Raw genomic sequence first — 20,887 nt, forward strand, 5'->3', positions numbered from 1 at the left:
ATCTTTTGGAGGCTATTAAGTTGATTCTACAGATTACGGATGAACCCGAGCCATCCGTTCCTCCTAAGAAACCACATAGTTTAAGCGTCAGAAGGTGGTTAAACAAGTTTTACCTCATTCTGACCACCTAGTGGAAATACGTCGGGAATCCTGGGGGAACCCAGGGAAAAGGTATGTGCCTCAAAAGAAGATGCTGTCTCGCTATCCCCTCGCGCCAGAGCTATCTAAAAATTGGGAAACGCCTCCTCCAGTGGACTCGCATGTGGCTAGGATGGTGGTTTCCTCAGCTCTACCTGTCACTACCGTCACGTCTCTAAAAGAGCCTACGGATAAACGTGTGGAGGGTTGTCTGAAAGCGATTTACACCCTCACGGGCGCTGCACAAAGGCCCACTATTGCAGCAACATGGGCTGCAGAGGCTATTGAAGCATGGGCTCTAGAGTTGAAATCTCTTCTGACCATGCTAGACAATGCTTGTAATATATTGTCACAGCTTCTCACTATATTAAAGAGGCGGCTTCTGATGCTGGTATTCTAGCAGCCAAGGCCTCTACTACGTTAGTCCTGGCTTGCCGGATATTGTGGCTGAGTTCCTGGTCTGTGGATCTGGACTCTAGAAAAACCCTGGAGTTACTCCCTTTCAAGGGAGATATTCTGTTTGGGGAGGACTTAAATAAGATAGTGGCTGACTTGGCTACTGCCAAAACTGCCTGTCTGCCAAGTACCGCTTCTTCTGTGTCGAAGGCTAAAGTTACTTCCTTTCGTCCCTTTCATCCTTAAGGTAAAGCAAAAGGTCAGGCGTACCACAAGCAGGCCTGCACTTCCAAACCTGGTAAGCCAAAGCCCAAAAGTGCCTGGGCTACCCATCAGCCAGCTTCCAAGACCGATAAGCCTGCCGCATGACGGGGCAGGCCTCCCCCTGGGGGATCCCAGGGTGGGGGGCCGGCTTCTAGGGTATACCCAGGAATGGTTGAAGACCACTTTCAGATGCCTGGGTACGGGAAGTCGTCACTCGAGGTTACGCCATAGCCTTCAAAAACCGTCCCCCTCATCGATTTTCTCTGACAGACGTCCCTTTGGACCAGACAAAGGCAAAAATTCTACACTTGGTGGAACAGACCCTCCTGGATACAGGAGTGGTAGTACAGGTGCCTCTTGCTCAGAGAGGCCGGGGGTACTGTTCTCCGCTGTTTCTAGTCCCGAAACCGAATGGGTCCTCCCGGCCCATTCTCAATCTCAAGGCATTGAACAAGTTTGTGAAAGTCTCTAAGTTCCGTATGGAAACCCTTCGCTCTATAGTTCTGGCCTTGGAACCTGGGAATTATATGGTCTCCCTGGATATACAAGATGCTTACCTGCATATTCCTATAGCAGTGTCGCATCAGCAATACCTGAGGTTTGCGATTGGCAACCTTCATTACCAGTTTCGGGCGTTACCTTTTGGTTTAACTACGGCTCTGCGAGTCTTCACCAAAGTTATGGCGGTGATGACGGTGGTACTCCGCCGTCAAGGGGTCAGGATCCTACCGTATCTGGACGACTTGTTGATCCTGGCAAATTCCCCAGAACTTCTCCTGTGTCATCTGGATATGACTGTCCGGTTTCTGCAAGCCTACGGGTGGCTCATCAACTGGAAGAAATCCTCCCTGGTCCCTGCTCAGAGCATGGTGCACCTGAGAGCGCTATTGGACACTCACAACCAGAGGTTGTTCTTTTCTCAGGAGAAAGTCCTGAAGCTTCAGGACAGGATACGTTGCTAACTTTCTCGTCCGCAAGTGTCGATACATTCGGCAATGCAGGTGCTGGGCTTCATGGTGTCAGCATTCGACATGGTGGAGTATGCTCAATTCCATTCTCGCCCCCTCCAGAGGCTGATTCTGGCCAAGTGGAACGGCCTGCCTCACCGGATCAGGTCTCACATCTCATTGACTCCGGAGGTCCATCTGTCGCTGCACTGTTGGCTCCCGGACCAACGATTGTGCAGGGGCCGTCCCTTCTGGATATCCGACTGGGTCCTGTTGACGACAGATGCCAGTCTAAGGGGTTGGGGTGTGGTGCTGGAGTAACACTCCCTTCAGGGTCGGTGGACCAAGGAGGAGTCTCTCCTCTCGATCAACATTCTGGAATTGCGGGCGGTCTTCGACTCGGCATTTGATTCAGAACCGCCCTGTTCAAGTACAGTCGGACAACGCCACCACAGTGGCTTACATAAATCATCAAGGCGGCGCTCAAAGCCGTTAGGCAATGAAGGAAGTCTCACGGATTCTGCAATGGGCGGAACGCCGTCTACCGGCCATATCGGCAATATTCATTCCGGGAGTCCTGAATTGGGAAGCGGACTTTATCAGTCGTCAGGACGTACACGCCGGAGAGTGCGGCCTCCATCCAGAAGTGTTTCAACTCCTAGTTGAAAATTGGGGCCTTCCAGTGGATCTGATGGCATTTCGACACAATCACAAGGTTCCGATCTTCGGAGCAAGGACAAGGGATCTTCAAGCAGCATTCGTGGATGCGCTGGTGGTGCCGTGGAGATTTCAGCTGCCGTACGTGTTCCCTCCGGTGTCACTCCTTCCCAGGGTAATTTGGAAGTTCAAGCAAGAAAGAGGAATCCTGCTTCTCATAGCTCCAGCGTGGCCCAGATGGCACTGGTTCTCAGACCTGCAGGGCCTATCGTCAGAGCGTCCAATCCTACTTCCACAACACCCAGAACTCCTTGTTCAGGGCCCCTGTGTCTACCAGGACCTAGCCTGGCTGTCTTTGACGGCGTAGCTCTTGAAGCTTCCGTCTTGAGGGCTAAAGGGTTTTCTGAGGCGGTCATTCAAACAATGTTGCGGGCCCGGAAACAGGCTTCTGCTCGGATTTACCATAGGGTCTGGTATTCTTACTTCGTTTGGTGCGCATCTAACAATTATGACGCTTCCAAGTTTAGTACAGCCAAGTTGTTGGCTTTTCTTCGGCAGGGCCTGGACTTAGGCCTGCGTCTGGCCTCCCTCAAGGTTCAAATTTGGGCCTTGTCGGTGTGGTGTCAGAGAAAAATTGCGACCTTTACTCAGGGTGTGTTGCGTATCCAACCTCCCTATGTCCCGCCTGTGGCTCCTTAGACTTGTCGGTGGTTTTGGAGGCATTACAAGAGTCTCCGTTTGAACCTCTTGGTTCAGCTGATCTTAAGTGGCTTTCCCTTAAGGTGGTGTTTCTGCTGGCTATTGCTTTTAGCTAGAAGAGTGTCGGATTTGGGTGCCTTGTCTTGTAGTTCCCCATATCTGATATTTCACCGTGATCGTGCGGTTCTTAAGACTCATCCCGGTAATTTGCCTAAGATGGTTTCTTCGTTCCACCTTAATCAGGAGATTGTGGTCCCGGCCCTTGTCTCTCCTGATCTGTCTCCCAAAGAGCGGTCTTTGGATGTGGTATGGGCTCTCCGTATCTATGTGAAGAGAACTGCTTCTATTAGGAAATCTGATTCTCTTTGTTCTGTTTTGGGTTTCACAAACAGGGTGGCCTGCTCACAAGCAGACATTGGCTAGATGGATTAGAATGGTGATTGCACATGCTTATGTGAGGGCTGGTCTGTCAGCTCCTGCTCACATTACGGCCCATTCTACTCGGTCCGTTGGACCTTCTTGGGCGGCCCGCCGTGGTGCGACACTTGAACAATTGTGCAAGGCGGCTACATGGTCCTCAGTGAACACGTTCCTAAGGTCCTATTCCTTTGATACTTCCGCTTCACAGGATTCTTCCTTTGGACACCGGGTTCTTGTGCCCGCTACAGTGCGTCCCCTCCCATAAGGAACTGCTTTAGGACATCCCCAATGTCTATCCTTGTGGAGCCCAGTGTAGCCTGCAGCAGAAAACGAGTTTTATGGTAAGAACTTACCTTTGTTAAAACTCTTTCTGCAAGGTACACTGGGCTCCACAAGGCGCCCACCCTGACGCACTTGGCTTCTTTGGGTTGGTATGGCATTAGCCGCTGACACTTCTCCTGTCGTGAGAAAGTGGTGTTTGTGGCTACTAACTGTTGCCGTCTCTTTTCCTGCTATTGCATTGGGCTGGTTAACTAAAAACTGAGCTCCTGTGCAGGGAGGCGGGGTTATAGAGGAGGCGGCGCTATGCATCTTGGGAACAGTCAAAGCTTTTGAGCCTGTTGGTGCCTCGGATCAAGATCCTACTCTACACCCCAATGTCTATCCTTGTGGAGCCCAGTGTACCTCGCAGAAAGTGTTTTAACAAAGGTAAGTTCTTACCATAAAACTCGTTTTCTGCTCACTCCACTAGGTCAGTGGGTACATCCTGTGCAGCCGCCAGGGGGTTCTCCCTGACCCAGTTGTGTAGGGCGGCTACTTGGTCTGGCTGGTATACGTTCCTAAAGTTTTACCGGTTTGATAATTTTTCCGATTCGGCCTCTCAGTTTGGCTGGGCGGTATTGCATGTTTCTCAGCGCTCTCCCACTCAACAAGGGAGCTTTGGGACATCCCCACGGTCACAAGCCTCCAGTGTCCCCTAGTGGGTGAAGGAGAAAACTGGATTTTGGTTCTTACCGGTAAATCCTTTTCTCCGATTCCACAGGAGACACTGGTCGCCTACCCAGTGCTTCTTTCACTGCCATACTGTATTCTGTTTCCTAAATGGCACAAAGATTGGTCGGGGATTAATATCTGTGTATGCGCCCAATAATACAAAAAATCACAGAAAAGTTATGTATCTTATATGGAATTGAAGATGGTGCTTCCTCAGTTTTTAATTTCTTTTTATGTTCGTAATCTTGATTGGATATGACCTGTGTCATTTAGCATGTAAGGGAAAAAATTAAACAGACCAATGTGTAGTATTGTTTCAAATATAATCTCTTTAAAGAAGTCTCAGATCCCACATATCTTCTTAGTGATTAAAAAATACATGTGTATCCACAAGGGAGCGTACCCCAACTCAGTGAATCCCCGGTAATGACGTGAGTAAAGGTATCTTTATATCTTCTTAATCACCCTTTGTGGCCTTCACCAACAAGATTGTGATAGTGCGTACCGAACTCACTTTAAAGGTGCATAGATATTATACATAAAGGGGTGGTCTTCAGTATGCCGAATGTCGGGATCCTGGTGCCCAGTATACTGGCGCTGGGATCCCGACACCCGGCATACCGACAGATATTCTCCCTCGTGTGGGTCTGGAGGGAGAATAAATAGCGTGGTTCGCCACCGTGCCTGCAGCGTGGCGAGTGCAGCGAGCCCGCAAGGGGCTCCTCTGCGCTCGCCAAGCTGTCGGTATGCCGGCGGTCGGGCTCCCGGCGCCGGTATGCTGGTCGCCGGGAGCCCAGCTGCCGGCATACCATACTACACCCTACATAAAGTTATCTTTTCCCTTTTATATAGATGGCTCTTGAAACATGCGTACCACACTCATTTGGTTTAGTAGATTATAAACTCCTATCTGTGTTTCTTTGTGATCCACTGTGTTTCTGAATATCCAGTCTTAGTCTCTTTCTTTAATAGCAAAAAGTGTCACAGTGCCCAGTCAGTGTCGTCGACGCGTTTAGGCTCTACAGGAGCCTTCCTCAGGACATGCCTGATGAAGGCTCATGTAGAGCCGAAAACGCGTCAACGACACTGACTGGGCACTAAGAGACTTTGTCTATAGTGTAGAGCCTCTGCACATTTTCTGTAGTAATGGGGTCTTTGATGCTCTTGTGGTGCTTTGTGTAAGTGCTGATAAATTCCAGAAATAGGGATTGTAATACTATTAAATTTTAACACAATTTAGGTAAAAAGTAAAGCCATTTAGCGGTATATATACATTTACACTCGCTAACGTTAGCTCTGTAGGGTGTGCGGATTTGTAGACACTTTCATCCAGGCGCTAAATTACCAGTAATTACCTTCCATAATACACAGGATGTATGACTCTAGCTGCAAGGTTCATTTTTTGCCTGTGGGGTATATTCAATAAGAGTCGAATTCATTCCGACATGCAGTTGTCAGAATGGATCCGACAACCCCTATTCAGTGGACGGCCAAATCCAACTGTCGGGTTTGGGCGTACACAGGGTCCTGTGCTGGTGTCAGTGACTGCGGAAGCACTGACAGCAGCGGCCACGGGTGCAGATGGCGGCGGGGGGATTAACGGGGGCGTAAGCGGGATGGCGGTAGGGGGAGCAGAGATCGGCGGGAGGAGCTGGCTGCTGGGGTACATGTCTGCAGTGGTGGGGGGAGGTGCTATAGGGAGAGAGGCCAGGCACCTCTCTTTGCAGCGCCTCCCGCCCACAGCACCACTCGTCTCCTCACCTCAATTTATGAATTTATCGGAAAGGGGGCCAAAACCTGCCGGTTTTGGCCCCATTTCCGACAGAAGCATGCGGATTGGTGGCTATTCCACCGATCCACATGTTTTTCGTAAAGTCAGGAATTCCCGACTTGTTTGAAAAAATCAGCCCCTATCAGCCCCTATTGAATAGGTTGGAACCACTTCCGACCTATTTCTGTTGGAAGCTGCCGTCTTTCCGACAAGATGGAAGCTTCCGACAGTTATTGAATACACCCCTGTGTCTGCATAAAAAGGTTTTTATTGTCTACACAAAAGCACAAAAAACATCTAATCAGATACCTTGCGCTGTTATACTGATTGTACACTGGTTTGGGTGACATACATGATAATATATTTATAATTTTAACATTTTTATATAAATTTAAAATGGTTGTCAGTTGTCAGACCTAAAAAAACCAAAAAAAAAATTAATAAAAATTTTTTTGTACGCAGGAGGTGGATCAGATGGAAAAAAATAATAAACAAAATATATCTAAAAAATAATTCACTTTCACAGCCTTTATTCGAGTGTGAATCTCCGTTAAATCCCTTTTACTCCAGGCAAATGCTTAATTATGACATAGTTCTGTGGAAGCTTGAATTAATATTGTCCTGTACCGACCCATATTAGCCCACTTTCACCTTGCTTAATGAATGAACAGTGTAGGAGCCATGAATATCTCCTGTCCTCTGCTGCTGGAGTTGGATGTCAGCTGTTGTACTCACAGCCCGGACAGATGTATCTCCATCTCCCCTCTGTAGAACTGCTTCCCACTTGATGGCGCTTTACAGAGAGGAGACGGAGATATATCTGGCCAGGCTGTGAGAATTGTAGCCTTACAGCAGCGGTCCCAACCTGTGGTATGTGTACCCCCGGGGTACGCTGCAGACTGCTCGGGGGTACTTAAAAACAAAGCCAGTAATATTGGAAGTCTCCAGCGTCCCAGGTGCATGCGCTGTTGCGCTTTTAGGACACCGTGCAGTTCTGAAAGTGTGGCGCCAAACATCGCCTCCATTTCCCGGCCTGCTGGGAGCGTGACTGTGATGTAATCACGCTCCCGCCTCTGGTGCAGAGAGGACCCTGGGGGCTGGCTGGGCATGTTATATAGGTCGCAGCATCTCTGTCACCGCCGCGTTTTGTTTTCTTCTTACTGGCGGGGGGCACGCAGGGACCAGGGCGGCAGGAGTCAGGACTCTGAGGTAATTGATAGATTTTTAATCACTCAGCATTGTGAATTCTCTGGAATTGATATATATATATATAAGGAAGAATGGAGGATAGCGCCTAGGTAAACTCAATAAGGCGCCTTATTAAAATGGATAATTTCTAAAATGACTATTTAGCCAGATCTAACACTCCTCACATATGGGTGAGTGGCAGCTCTTAAACAATATACAGATAAATATTAAAAAATGAAGTAAAAAAAGCGCCTAATAGTGTCAGTGAAACACTCTTCGTGAATATAGGTATAGTGATAAAAAGAACAAATATGACAACTTAGCTGCGAACAATTTCAAGTAGATGACTCTTAGGAACCGAACATGTAAAAGAGAGATAAATTCGACATAGTGTGTACTGTTTTTAAATTATCACAGATGTTTAAAAAACGGATGTTTTTTTCAGGAACTGTGCTGGTTCCTATTTTTGATAAGAAGACCATATTAATTAAAAACAGTAACAATTTAATAAACACAATCCTGCCACACATGCAGGTCACATATATATATAAAAAATAAAAAAAGGCATAAGGACATATATAGCAGCTTGTTCAGTTATAAATGTAGGTTTTAACCGTACAAGATTAGGAAATATAGCCAGCTTATCTGTCCGCATATGGAGATTTCATGATAAAATTTATCCGTAAATGCAAGTATCAAACGTACAAGATAAAATGTAAAAACATGGCTTATCTGTCCATGAATGAGACGTCAGAGTGGTAAGCATCCAGTCCCTGTCCCAACGCGTTTCGTCCTGGTATGAGGACTTCTTCAAGGGGATAAACAATGTGAGCATTACAGGATTTTCTCTAACGTCCTAAGTGGATGCTGGGGACTCCGTCAGGACCATGGGGAATAGCGGCTCCGCAGGAGACAGGGCACAAAAATAAAGCTTTAGGATTAGGTGGTGTGTACTGGCTCCTCCCCCTATGACCCTCCTCCAAGCCTCAGTTAGGTTTTTGTGCCCGTCCGAGCAGGGTGCAATCTAGGTGGCTCTCTTAAAGAGCTGCTTAGAAAAAGTTTTTTAGGTTTTTTATTTTCAGTGAGTCCTGCTGGCAACAGGCTCACTGCATCGAGGGACTTAGGGGAGAGAATTTCAACTCACCTGCGTGCAGGATGGATTGGATTCTTAGGCTACTGGACACCATTAGCTCCAGAGGGAGTCGGAACACAGGTCTCACCCTGGGGTTCGTCCCGGAGCCGCGCCGCCGACCCCCCTTACAGATGCTGAAGATTGAAGGTCCGGAAACAGGCGGCAGAAGGCTCTTCAGTCTTCATGAAGGTAGCGCACAGCACTGCAGCTGTGCGCCATTGTTGTCACACACTTCACACCAAGCGGTCACGGAGGGTGCAGGGCGCTGCTGGGGGCGCCCTGGGCAGCAATATTTTAATACCTTAAGGCAAAAGAATACATCACATATAGCCATTAAGGCTATATGTATGTATTTAACCCATGCCAGTTATCTAAATCTACGGGCGGAAAGCCCGCCGAAATAGGGGGCGGGGCTTATTCTCCTCAGCACACAGCGCCATTTTCCTGCTCAGCTCCGCTGTGAGGAAGGCTCCCAGGACTCTCCCCTGCACTGCACTACAGAAACAGGGTAAAACAGAGAGGGGGGACATTTTTTGGCGATATATTGGATATATTTAAGCTGCTATAAGGAACAACACTTATATAAGGTTGTTCCCATATATATTATAGCGCTTGGGTGTGTGCTGGCAAACTCTCCCTCTGTCTCCCCAAAGGGCTAGTGGGGTCCTGTCTTCGATAAGAGCATTCCCTGTGTGTCTGCTGTGTGTCGGTACGTGTGTGTCGACATGTATGAGGACGATGTTGGCGTGGAGGCAGAGCAATTGCCGATAATGGTGATGTCACCCCCCAGGGAGTCGACACCGGAATGGATGGCTTTGTTTATGGAATTACGTGATAATGTCAGCACATTACAGAAATCAGTTGACGACATGAGACGGCCGGCAAACCAGTTAGTACCTGCCCAGGCGTTTCAGACACCGTCAGGGGCTGTAAAGCGCTCTTTACCTCAGTCGGTCGACACAGACACTTAATCTAGTGTCGACGGTGATGAAACAAACGTATTTTCAAGTAGGGCCACACGTTATATGATCACGGCAATGAAGGAGGCTTTGCATATCTCTGATGCTGCAAGTACCACAAAAAGGGGTATTATGTGGGGGGTGAAAAAACTACCTGTAGTTTTTCCTGAATCAGAGGAATTAAATGATGTATGGGATGAAGCGTGGTTTAACCCAGATAGAAAAATGCTAATTTCAAAAAAGTTATTAGCATTATACCCTTTCCCGCCAGAGGTTAGGGCGCGCTGGGAAACACCCCCTAGGGTGGATAAGGCGCTCACACGCTTATCAAAACAAGTGGCGTTACCGTCTCCTGATACGGCCGCCCTCAAGGATCCAGCAGATAGGAGACTGGAAACTACCCTAAAAAGTATATACACACATACTGGTGTTATACTGCGACCGGCCATCGCCTCAGCCTGGATGTGCAGTGCTGGGGTCGTCTGGTTGGATTTCCTGACTGAAAATATTGATACCCTGGATAGGGACAGTATTTTATTGACTATAGAGCAATTAAAGGATGCTTTCCTTTATATGCGAGATGCGCAGAGAGATATTTGCACTCTGGCATCGAGAGTAAATGCGATGTCCATATCTGCCAGAAGGAGTTTATGGACGCGACAGTGGTCAGGTGATGCGGATTCCAAACGACATATGGAAGTATTGCCGTATAAAGGGGAGGAATTATTTGGCGTCGGTCTATCGGATCTGGTGGCCACGGCAACTGCCGGAAAATCCACCTTTTTACCTCAGACCCCCTCCCAACAGAAAAAGACACCGTCTTTTCAGCCGCAGTCCTTTCGGTCCTATAAGAACAAGCGGACAAAAGGACAGTCATATCTGCCTCGGGGCAGAGGAAGGGGTAAGAGAGGGCAGCAAGCAGCCCCTGCCCAGGAACAGAAGCCCTCCCAGGGTTCTGCAAAGCCCTCAGCATGACGCTGGGGCCTTACAAGCGGACTCAGGAACGGTGGGGGGTCGACTCAAGAATTTCAGCGCACAGTGGGCTTGCTCACAGGTGGACCCCTGGATTCTGCAGGTAGTATCTCAGGGTTACAGGTTGGAATTCGAGAAGTCTCCCCCTCGCCGGTTCCTAAAGTCTGCTTTGCCAACGTCTCCCTCAGACAGGGCGACGGTATTGGAAGCCATTCACAAGCTGTTTGCTCAGCAGGTGATAGTCAAGGTACCCCTCCTACAACAGGGAAAGGGGTATTACTCCACGCTATTTGTGGTACCGAAGCCGGACGGCTCGGTAAGACCTATTCTAAATCTGAAATCTTTGAACCTGTACATACAAAAATTCAAGTTCAAGATGCTCAGAGCAGTGATAGCGAATCTGGAAGAAGGGGACTTTATGGTGTCCCTGGACATAAAGGATGCTTACCTGCATGTCCCAATTTGCCCTTCACATCAAGGGTACCTCAGGTTCGTGGTGCAAAACTGTCATCAGTTTCAGACGCTGCCGTTTGGATTGTCCACGGCACCTCGGGTCTTTACCAAGGTAATGGCCGAAATGATGATTCTTCTGCGAAGAAGAGGCGTATTAATTATCCCTTACTTGGACGATCTCCTGATAAGGGCAAGGTCCAGAGAACAGCTGGAGGACGGAGTAGCACTAACCCAAGTAGTGCTGCAACAACACGGGTGGATTCTGAATTTTCCAAAATCTCAGTTGACCCCGACAACACGTCTGCTGTTCCTGGGAATGATTCTGGACACGGTTCAGAAAAAGGTGTTTCCTCCGGAGGAGAAAGCCAGGGAGTTATCCGAACTTGTCAGGAACCTCCTAAAACCAGGGACAGTGTCTGTGCATCAATGCACAAGAGTCCTGGGAAAGATGGTGGCTTCTTACGAAGCGATTCCATTCGGCAGATTCCACGCACGAACTTTTCAGTGGGATCTGCTGGACAAATGGTCCGGATCGCATCTGCAGATGCATCAGCGGATAACCTTATCGCCACGGACAAGGGTGTCTCTTCTGTGGTGGTTGCAGAGTGCTCATCTGTTAGAGGGCCGCAGATTCGGCATACAGGACTGGGTCCTGGTGACCACGGATGCCAGTCTGAGAGGCTGGGGAGCGGTCACACAAGGAAGAAACTTCCAGGGAGTATGGTCAAGCCTGGAGATGTCTCTTCACATAAATATACTGGAGCTAAGAGCGATTTACAATGCTCTAAGTCTGGCAAAACCCCTGCTTCAGGGTCAGCCGGTGTTGATCCAGTCGGACAACATCACGGCAGTCGCCCACGTAAACAGACAGGGAGGCACAAGAAGCAGGACAGCAATGGCAGAAGCTGCAAGGATTCTTCGCTGGGCGGAAGATCATGTGATAGCACTGTCAGCAGTATTCATTCCGGGAGTGGACAACTGGGAAGCAGACTTCCTCAGCAGACATACAACAGGCTCTCCATTAAACTCCATGCACTTGAGACCCAACACAAGGCGTCTTCCGACCAGGCGGTCTTGTCCGAACTTCGCACCATTAAAGCGGAACTCGATCTTCTTTTTACTACACGGGTGGCCAAGCGTCTTAAGTGGCTTCGCCAGTCCTTTTATGAGAAGGGTGACAAGGCGGACAAGATCCTGGCGGCTCGACTCCGCTCCACAAGAGCCAAAACCAACATTGTCACTATCAGAAATTCTCTCAACCAACTTATTCAGGATCCCACAGCCATTAGAACCGCCTTCCAATCCTACTACACCGACCTATACAACCTTCCGCCCCCCCCCCACCGGGCTCTTCCCCCCAACCTCGATCCGACCTTATCTCCCACTTTCTCTCTGCTTCTAAACTACCCAGACTACCCCCGGACGCCTTGGACCTTCTTAACGGTGAGATTACGGTGGAAGAAATCACCCAGACTATACTCATGCAAAAAATCGGCAAATCTCCGGGCCCGGATGGGTTCACCGCTGTCTACTACAAGAAATTCTCTGCCCTTCTCTCCCCCCACCTACATTCTCTCTTCAATGGGATTGTCCAAGGCGACCCTTTTCCCCCTGAGATGCTAGAGGCTAGAATTGTGGTGATCCCCAAAGAAGGCAAGGACCCCCTTAACTGCGCAAGCTATTGCCCCATATCTCTCCTGAACCTAGACCTGAAAATCTTCACTAAGATCCTGGCCAACCGTCTTAACCCATACCTCCCTTCCCTTGTTCACTACGACCAAGTAGGCTTTATCCCGGGCCGCCAGGCAAGAGACAACACCAGACGTGCCATTGACCTTATACATATCTCGAATTCCAGGAGATCCCCCACTATCATGCTTTCCTTAGATGCCGAAAAAGCATTTGACCGGATCTCCTGGGACTTCCTGAGACCCGCCTTGGAGGCCTATGGCCTTTCCGGTGGCTTCCTCACTAGCATCCTAGCATTATACTCCACCGCCTCTGCCACCGTCCTTATCAATGGTACCCCATCCGCCCCACTTAGCATTTCCAATGGCACACGTCAGGGCTGCCCCCTCTCCCCCCTAATATTTGCCCTCATTATAGAACCCCTTGCCTCTCAAATTAGAGCACATCCGGATATACACGGAATACAGGTAGGCCCCACAGATCCCAAAATCTCCCTCTTCGCAGATGACATCCTACTCTCCCTGACCCAGCCCCTTATTTCACTCCCAAACCTATTCTCGGTTCTACAAGCCTATAGCCTTATTTCAGGCTATAAGATCAACTACAAATCTGAGGCCATGATGCTACATATCCCCCAACACCAGGCTGAGTCCCTTCGCACCAATTTTAAATTTAAATGGCAGCCCACAAAGATAAAATACCTAGGGATATATCTAACCCCGCGTTACGACTCCCTCTTCCGGGAAAACTTCCCACCCCTTCTTACCAACACACTAGCCGACCTGACCTCTTGGAACAGTCTCTTCATCTCGTGGCTGGGCAGGATCATAGCAGTTAAAATGACCATAATCCCCAAATGGCTCTACCTTTTCCAGACTCTCCCTGTGGCGGTCCCGGCCCCCTTTCTCCGCAATATCCAACGAGCCCTTATACGCTTTATTTGGAACCACAGACCTCCCCGCATTGCTGCCAACACCCTGAAAAGAGCAACCTCCATGGGAGGCAGAGGCCTTCCCGATGTCAAATTATACTACCTCGCCTCCCACTTATCCCACATTGTCACTTCCTACGCTCCTCCAGGATCGGTTTCCTGGCTGGACATCGAAGCAGCCTTCATTGGCATCCCAGATCTGACCCCCCTATGGGGACTTCCCTCCGCCTCTCGACTCCCAACCTCTAAACTTCTTCCCACCATCAAATTCAACCTCAAAACCTGGGACACCCTCTCTCTGAAGTGGGGTCTCACTACTACACCCTCACCCTTGACCCCCATCTGGCAGAACCCCATGTTTCCCTCCGGACTCTCAACTACGAGATCCCGGACGTGGATAACTCTGGGCCTTAAATTCCCAATTGACTTTGCTGATCGAGGCCAATGGCTGTCCCTCCCGGACCTCCAGCAGAAAACCCCCTCACAACCACTCAATCCCTTTCAATTCTTACAAATACGCCACTTTTTAACCTCCCTCCCTTCCACCGCCTTACTCCGTGCCCTTACTCCCTTTGAATCCCTATGTGTCAACTCCCACTCCCCCTAAGGCATAATCTCCCAACTTTACTCTCTCCTACTGGAATTTTCCCTGCCCCTATCCCGGCCCCATGAACTTGCATGGGAACGGGACCTCGGGCCTCCACCTGAAACTCAGGATTGGGAGGACATGAGACTAGGGATTGCTAAAAGCTCTATTGCCACCGCCTTTAAGGAAACGGCCTACAAAGTTTATTACCGCTGGTACTATACCCCCGACCGTCTTAACAAGTTTTTCCCGTCCTCCTCTCCAGCCTGCTGGAGGAACTGTGGGGATAGAGGTACTATGCTCCACATATGGTGGACCTGCCCGGTTATCGTCCCCTTCTGGGATCTGGTTCACTCCCTCCTCAACTCACTTCTAGAATCCCCTGTAATGAAGGACCCTTGGGTCTCCTTATTGTGTTATCCCCCCCCCACTCCTCAATAAATTCTCCCAAAAGCTGACCTCACACATTCTGGCCGCAGCTAAATCACTGAACGCCCTCAACTGGAAGAACCCCTTACCCCCCTCCCTACTATCCCTCAAAGCTAAAATCTGGCACATCGCCTCAATGGAAAAGATGACCTATTACCTCCACGACCGGGGCCACGTCTTCGAGCAGGTCTGGGCTCCCTGGCTCGCCGCTGAACGTGGTTAACCGGTTCCCTCCACCTGCTCCCGCCCCTCCCGTAGACCCATGGGCACCCACTTCCTTCTCCCTCTGACATTCCTCCTCATTTCATCTCTTATCTTTCTCAATTATCTCTTCCTCCTATTACCCTCTCTGTCTTCGTCTCTTCTCCGTTTCCTCCCCCCCCCCCTATTATGATCTTGCTGTTCTTAAGACTTATATTATGTACGGTTACAAATGTGGTTATTCCCCCCCCCCCCTGTTTCTCTTCTCCCCCTTCCCCCCCCCCCCCCCCCCCCCGATCCCCATGTTTGAACTTGATTGTTTTTCCCACACCAATTAACCCTGTTACTCATTTGAAAAATTGTGGTCTATTTTGGACACTGGCTATGTTGGCCATCTGTCCCTTGTATTTCTAGAATGCCTTCTTTATGTACCTGACCACGTATAAATAAAGAATTAAAAAAAAAAGTAATTTCCGACGAGAGAGGCGACCAGTTTGTTATGAGGATGGATGAGGCGCTCATTGCGGCTCGAAATTCCGTAGGGTTGTGTGTACATTTTCTCACAGGCGCCGCTGTAGCGCGACGTCATTTCTGGCCTGGATAGTGTAGTGGAAAACGTACAGTCCATTTCCGCTGACATGTCCTGTTATTGGAACGCACGGCCATCTTTGCCCATTGGGTTATTCTGTGGATGTTGGAACGCAAAATCATATTTTCATAGACACTTACTATAGATCATGTGAAATATATAGATAAAAGGGAGGTGCCCTAGAGTGACAGGCAATAAAGTGCTGCAGGAATAGTATTCTGATTAAAGTGATTAGTGTGATATTATATTGCAGCCAATAGAGTCCATAGGGGTCTCCGGATTCAAAAAAATCCTACCTTTGGCATTGAAGATTCGGACTTTATATCCAGTTGGGATAAAATCTTGCACGAGTGTTCTACCAATTTAATGAAATTAATCATTACCGAAAAATCTAAGACACTTCGGAAATTGGAAGAAGAATTACTATTGAAATAAACACTCCTGTCACCCCATAAAGATAAAGAAATTTTCAAGGCTAATGATCTGACCCTCACTAAGAAACTTGAAAGAATTGAAGAAGAAGTCCTAAAAGGGAAAGAGAAGAAGTTCCAACGAGATAAACAGGATTATCTTCATAACAGACTGAAAAATTGGAGTAGATTTAATACCAACAGAACGGAGAAAATTCCGATTTACCAAGATCCAAGGAAGTGAAGTTGGAAAATCACACTCAGCCAACCCAGATCAAGACAGAATCTGGCAATGCAGAGAACATATACACCACAACAAGGGAAAATTACCATGACTAACAGATTCACTGCACTCCGACGACAGGACTCAAACAGTGACTCGGATTTTTTATCCCCCGACCCGTACACCACCAACCTAGAGTCACAAAAGAAAACGTTCTTCAGGGAACGGTTCAAGAAACCATCACCATTAAAAAGAACCTTCCAAGAAGAAGAGGTACTCGAGGCAGCTGGCGGACAAAACGCGAAAAGGAAATACCAACAGACTTAAGAGCTACCTCTAATGGAATCTTCAACCTTTCACAATACAAACTTAATGAATCCGAAATATCACTATTGAGCAAAGGACCAAAATTCGCACCATCGAATCAAATGAACAAGTTCAAAACCTTCATAGACCTCAATAAATTCACCAGAAATTTCACATTGAAAAGACACTTTGCGAAAAAGGAGATTGACAAAAATCCTATTCCTTAATCGAAATCAGGCTTGAAAAGAAAATCTAAATACTATCCTTTGGAATCTAAAGGACACCACATCACCATATTTCAAGATTTAGTCAAGAAAGATTTGTGTGAACAAGACCTTCCACCCATAAAACAGAACAACTTGAAGAACCACGAAAAGCAAGCTCTTAAAAATCTCAAGACCAATCCTGAAATAATAATTAAGCAGGCCGACAAGGGAGGAGGAGTCGTCATTTTAGACAGATCAGCATATGAGAAAGAAGCTACCCGCCTCATAAGTGACATAAATTCCTACAAAAAATTGCCACAAGATCCTACACAACAATACACTGATGACCTGAGAACTTTGCTGGTACATTATCTACACTGTTATGTCCTGGAGAAAGAAGAATATCAATTCCTGATGACAACATCCCCAATCATTCCGATTTTTTTACTTTCTACCAAAGATACACAAAAATATGACCCCCCCCCCCCCCAGGAAGACCAATTATTGCGGGCATCGATTCCCTAACTTCACATCTATCTGAATACATCGACCTTTTCCTGAGAAAATGTGACGAAATTACCATCCTACCTGAAGGACACTAACAGTGTACTGGAAATTGTGAGAAACAAAACTTGGAAAGAGACGTATCTATGGGCCACTGTTGATGTAGAAAGCCTGTACACATGCATTATACATGAAACTGGAATTACTGCTTGTAAGAAGTTTCTCGATAGGGATACTGATCTAACTGTACTAAACAAAAAAGCTATCTGTGATTTTATCAGATTCATTCTGAGTCACAATTACTTCAAATTCAAAGAGTCCTATCTACAGACATGTGGAACAGCTATGGGGACTATTTTTGCCCCTAGCTTTGCTAACCTTCTAATGGGCAGTTGGGAAGAAGAAAATATCTTTAAGAACAATATATTTGCAGACCAATTGGTTATTTACAAAAGGTATATCGACGATATACTGATCATTTGGGACGGAAACAGTCATCATTCCTCAACTTCTTTCAAAGTATCTCCATAAACCAATTTAATTTGAAATTTACACAGAAGCACGATAAAGATAGGATCGAATTCCTGGACTTAGTACATTCATCAAAAGCATCGGAAATCACCACCTGCAATTTTGTGAAAAAGGTCGACACAAACAGCTACCTGCATTATAGAAGCTGTCACCAAAAGAATTGGAAGCAAAACATCCCATATTCACAATTCCATTGGATAAAAAGAAATTGCAGCCTAAAAGAAGACCAGGACCATCAACTACAGATGTACGCCAGTAGATTTAAAGAAAGGGACTATCCGGAAGAAACAATCTCTAAAGCCCTGGAAAAAATCAGAATCCATCACAAAATGAACAAGTCAACAACAACCAGGCCCCTTCACGTTTCTCTATTCCCTTCGTCACAACTTACAGTTGCCATGAAACCAACACTGGAATATTCTTATGATGGACCCTATCCTTAAGGACATTCTCCCCTCTCGACCACAAATTGTGTATAGAAAAAGCAACAACCTAAAAGAAATCCTAGCGCCAAGCTTACTGAAATCCAAAACATCGATTTCAAAATTGAAATGCCAAGGGAGTTATAAATGCGGTAATTGCATTATCTGCAAATTAGTCCATAGGAACCGGAAAACGTTCTTTAATAATGACAATACACGAGAATACAACATTAAAACCTTTATCAACTGCAAATCTACCATGGTGATTTATTTATTGGAATGTACGTGTGGCCTAAAATATGTCGGAAAGCCTAAGATGTCTAAAAATACGTATCCAAGAACACGTAAGAAATATAAAAAAATAAAATTTCAACGCAAGCAATATACAGACATTTCCAGGAAATACACAACTCCAATCCCGAGAACCTCACTTTTAAAGGTATAGAAAATGTGAGCCTTGGTGAAAGGGGCGGAGATATCCTGAACAAACTGTCGCAAAGAGAAATGTTTTGGATTTTTGAGCTGAGAACTATGGCACCCTTAGGATTTAATGAGAGATTTGAGAATGCCCCTTTTTTTATGAGTCCCCATTTCCCCCCCCCCAATCCCCCATTTTTTGATTATGTTAATTTGACATAAAACTGCTGGTACACTTAATTTTTTATCTCATACCTATCGTCTAATGAATAATGATTTTTGAACATTAGCACTTGTCAACACACCCCCTTATGATCTCACTGTTCACCATTGTATTATATTTATTTATAAGTCTTAATATCACACTAATCACTTTAATCAGAATACTATTCCTGCAGCACTTTATTGCCTGTCACTCTAGGGCACCTCCCTTTTATCTATATATTTCACATGATCTATAGTAAGTGTCTATGAAAATATGATTTTGCGTTCCAACATCCACAGAATAACCCAATGGGCAAAGATGGCCGTGCGTTCCAATAACAGGACATGATGTCGGCGGAAATGGACTGTACGTTTTCCACTACACTATCCAGGCCGGAAATGATGTTGCGCTACAGCGGCGCTTGTGAGAAAATGTACACACAACCCTACGGAATTTCGAGCCGCAATGAGCGCCTCATCCATCCTCATAACAAACTGGTCGCCTCTCTCGTCGGAAATTACTTTTGAACTGTTTTGCCGCTGGCGGTAGTGACGCAATGCGTTCCACCGCTGTAAGCGGAAATTACGTTTTTGCGTTCCACCATCGCTTTGTATTGTTTTTCAACATTTGTTCTCTGTACCGATCCACTGTTTTAAATTTTACCAGATACTCCTATCTTATCCCCGCTATTTGTATAAACGGGTGGTATATGTAAATGATATATTGTAGTAACTTTTCACACTCTAGTTACATCCAGAAGGATGCACAGGAAGTGAGGTCACTTCCTTATACCTACATGTGACCACCCATTATAGTATAAAAATCCTGTAATGCTCACATTGTTTATCCCCTTGAAGAAGTCCTCATACCAGGACGAAACGCGTTGGGACAGGGACTGGATGCTCACCACTCTGACGTCTCATTCATGGACAGATAAGCCATGTTTTTACATTTTATCTTGTACGTTTGATACTTGCATTTACGGATAAATTTTATCCTGAAATCTCCATATGCGGACAGATAAGCTGGCTATATTTCCTAATCTTGTACGGTTAATACCTACATTTATAACTGAACGAGCTGCTATATATGCCCTTATGCCTTTTTTTATTTTTTATTCATATATGTGACCTGCATGTGTGGCAGGATTGTGTTTATTAAATTGTTACTGTTTTTAATTAATATGGTCTTCTTATCAAAAATAGGAACCAGCACAGTTCCTGAAAAAACATCCGTTTTTTAAACATCTGTGATAATTTAAAAACAGTACACACTATGTCGAATTTATCTCTTTTACATGTTCGGTTCCTAAGAGTCATCTGCCTGAAATTGTTCACAGCTAAGTTGTCATATTTGTTCTTTTTTATCACTATACCTATATTCACGAAGAGTGCTTCACTGACACTATTAGGCGCTTTTTTTACTTCATTTTTTGAGAGAGATAGATAGATATATATATATATATATATATATATATCTATCTAATATTTCTCCTTTGTCCTAGAGGATGCTCCCTCTATGCTCCTCCTCCAGACTCCAGTTTAGAATCTGTGCCCAGTGAGACTGGATGCACACTGAGGAGCTCCTGAGTTTCTCGTAAAAAATACTTTTGTTAGGTTTATTATTTTCAGGGAGACCTGCTGGCAACAGGCTCCCTGCATCGTGGGACTGAGGGGAGAGAAGCAGACCTACTTCTGTGAGTTTCAAGGCTCTGCTTCTTAGGCTACAGGACACCATTAGCTTCTGAGGGTCTGAACGCTAGGTATGCCTAGATGCTCGTTCTTAGAGTCCGCCGTCACCCCCCCTTACAGAGCCAGAAGTTAGAAGACGGGTGAGTAGAAGATCAGAAGACTTCAGTGATGGCTGTGAGGTAACGCACAGCGGCCGCGCTGCACGCCGTTGCTCCCCCACACACAGCGGCACTACGGGGTGCAGGGGGGGGGCAGCATAAAATCCTCATGTTAAGACTGGCTATGTGGTATTTAAGTGCCTAGGCACTGAATCCGGACACCTGCCAGTATAAATAATTTAAAAAATAGCGGGGCTGAAGCGTGCCATTAAGGGGGCATGGCTTAGCCCTCACAGCTCTCATCAGCACTATTTTCTCTTCACAGAGCTGCAGACACGCTGGTCCTTCCTCAACACTGTTGTATCAAGTAACAGGGTGCAAAACAGGGGGGGGGGGCGCACAGTTAATTTGGTGCTGGATTTATGATATAAAAGCGCTAACAGGTCTGAGGCATTATATA

The 20,887-nt window shown here is 46.7% G+C and overlaps 1 protein-coding gene across 3 annotated transcripts in view; it reads left to right on the top strand.

Moving 5' to 3' along the window:
- FBXW11 (F-box and WD repeat domain containing 11) overlaps positions 1-20,887 on the top strand; it is a 455,869-nt gene that overhangs the window by 258,735 nt on the left and 176,247 nt on the right. The gene's annotated exons all lie outside the window — the stretch shown is intronic.

Source organism: Pseudophryne corroboree, chromosome 6 (genome assembly GCF_028390025.1).
Source record: "Pseudophryne corroboree isolate aPseCor3 chromosome 6, aPseCor3.hap2, whole genome shotgun sequence".
In the NCBI taxonomy this organism is placed as follows: Eukaryota; Metazoa; Chordata; class Amphibia; order Anura; family Myobatrachidae; genus Pseudophryne; species Pseudophryne corroboree.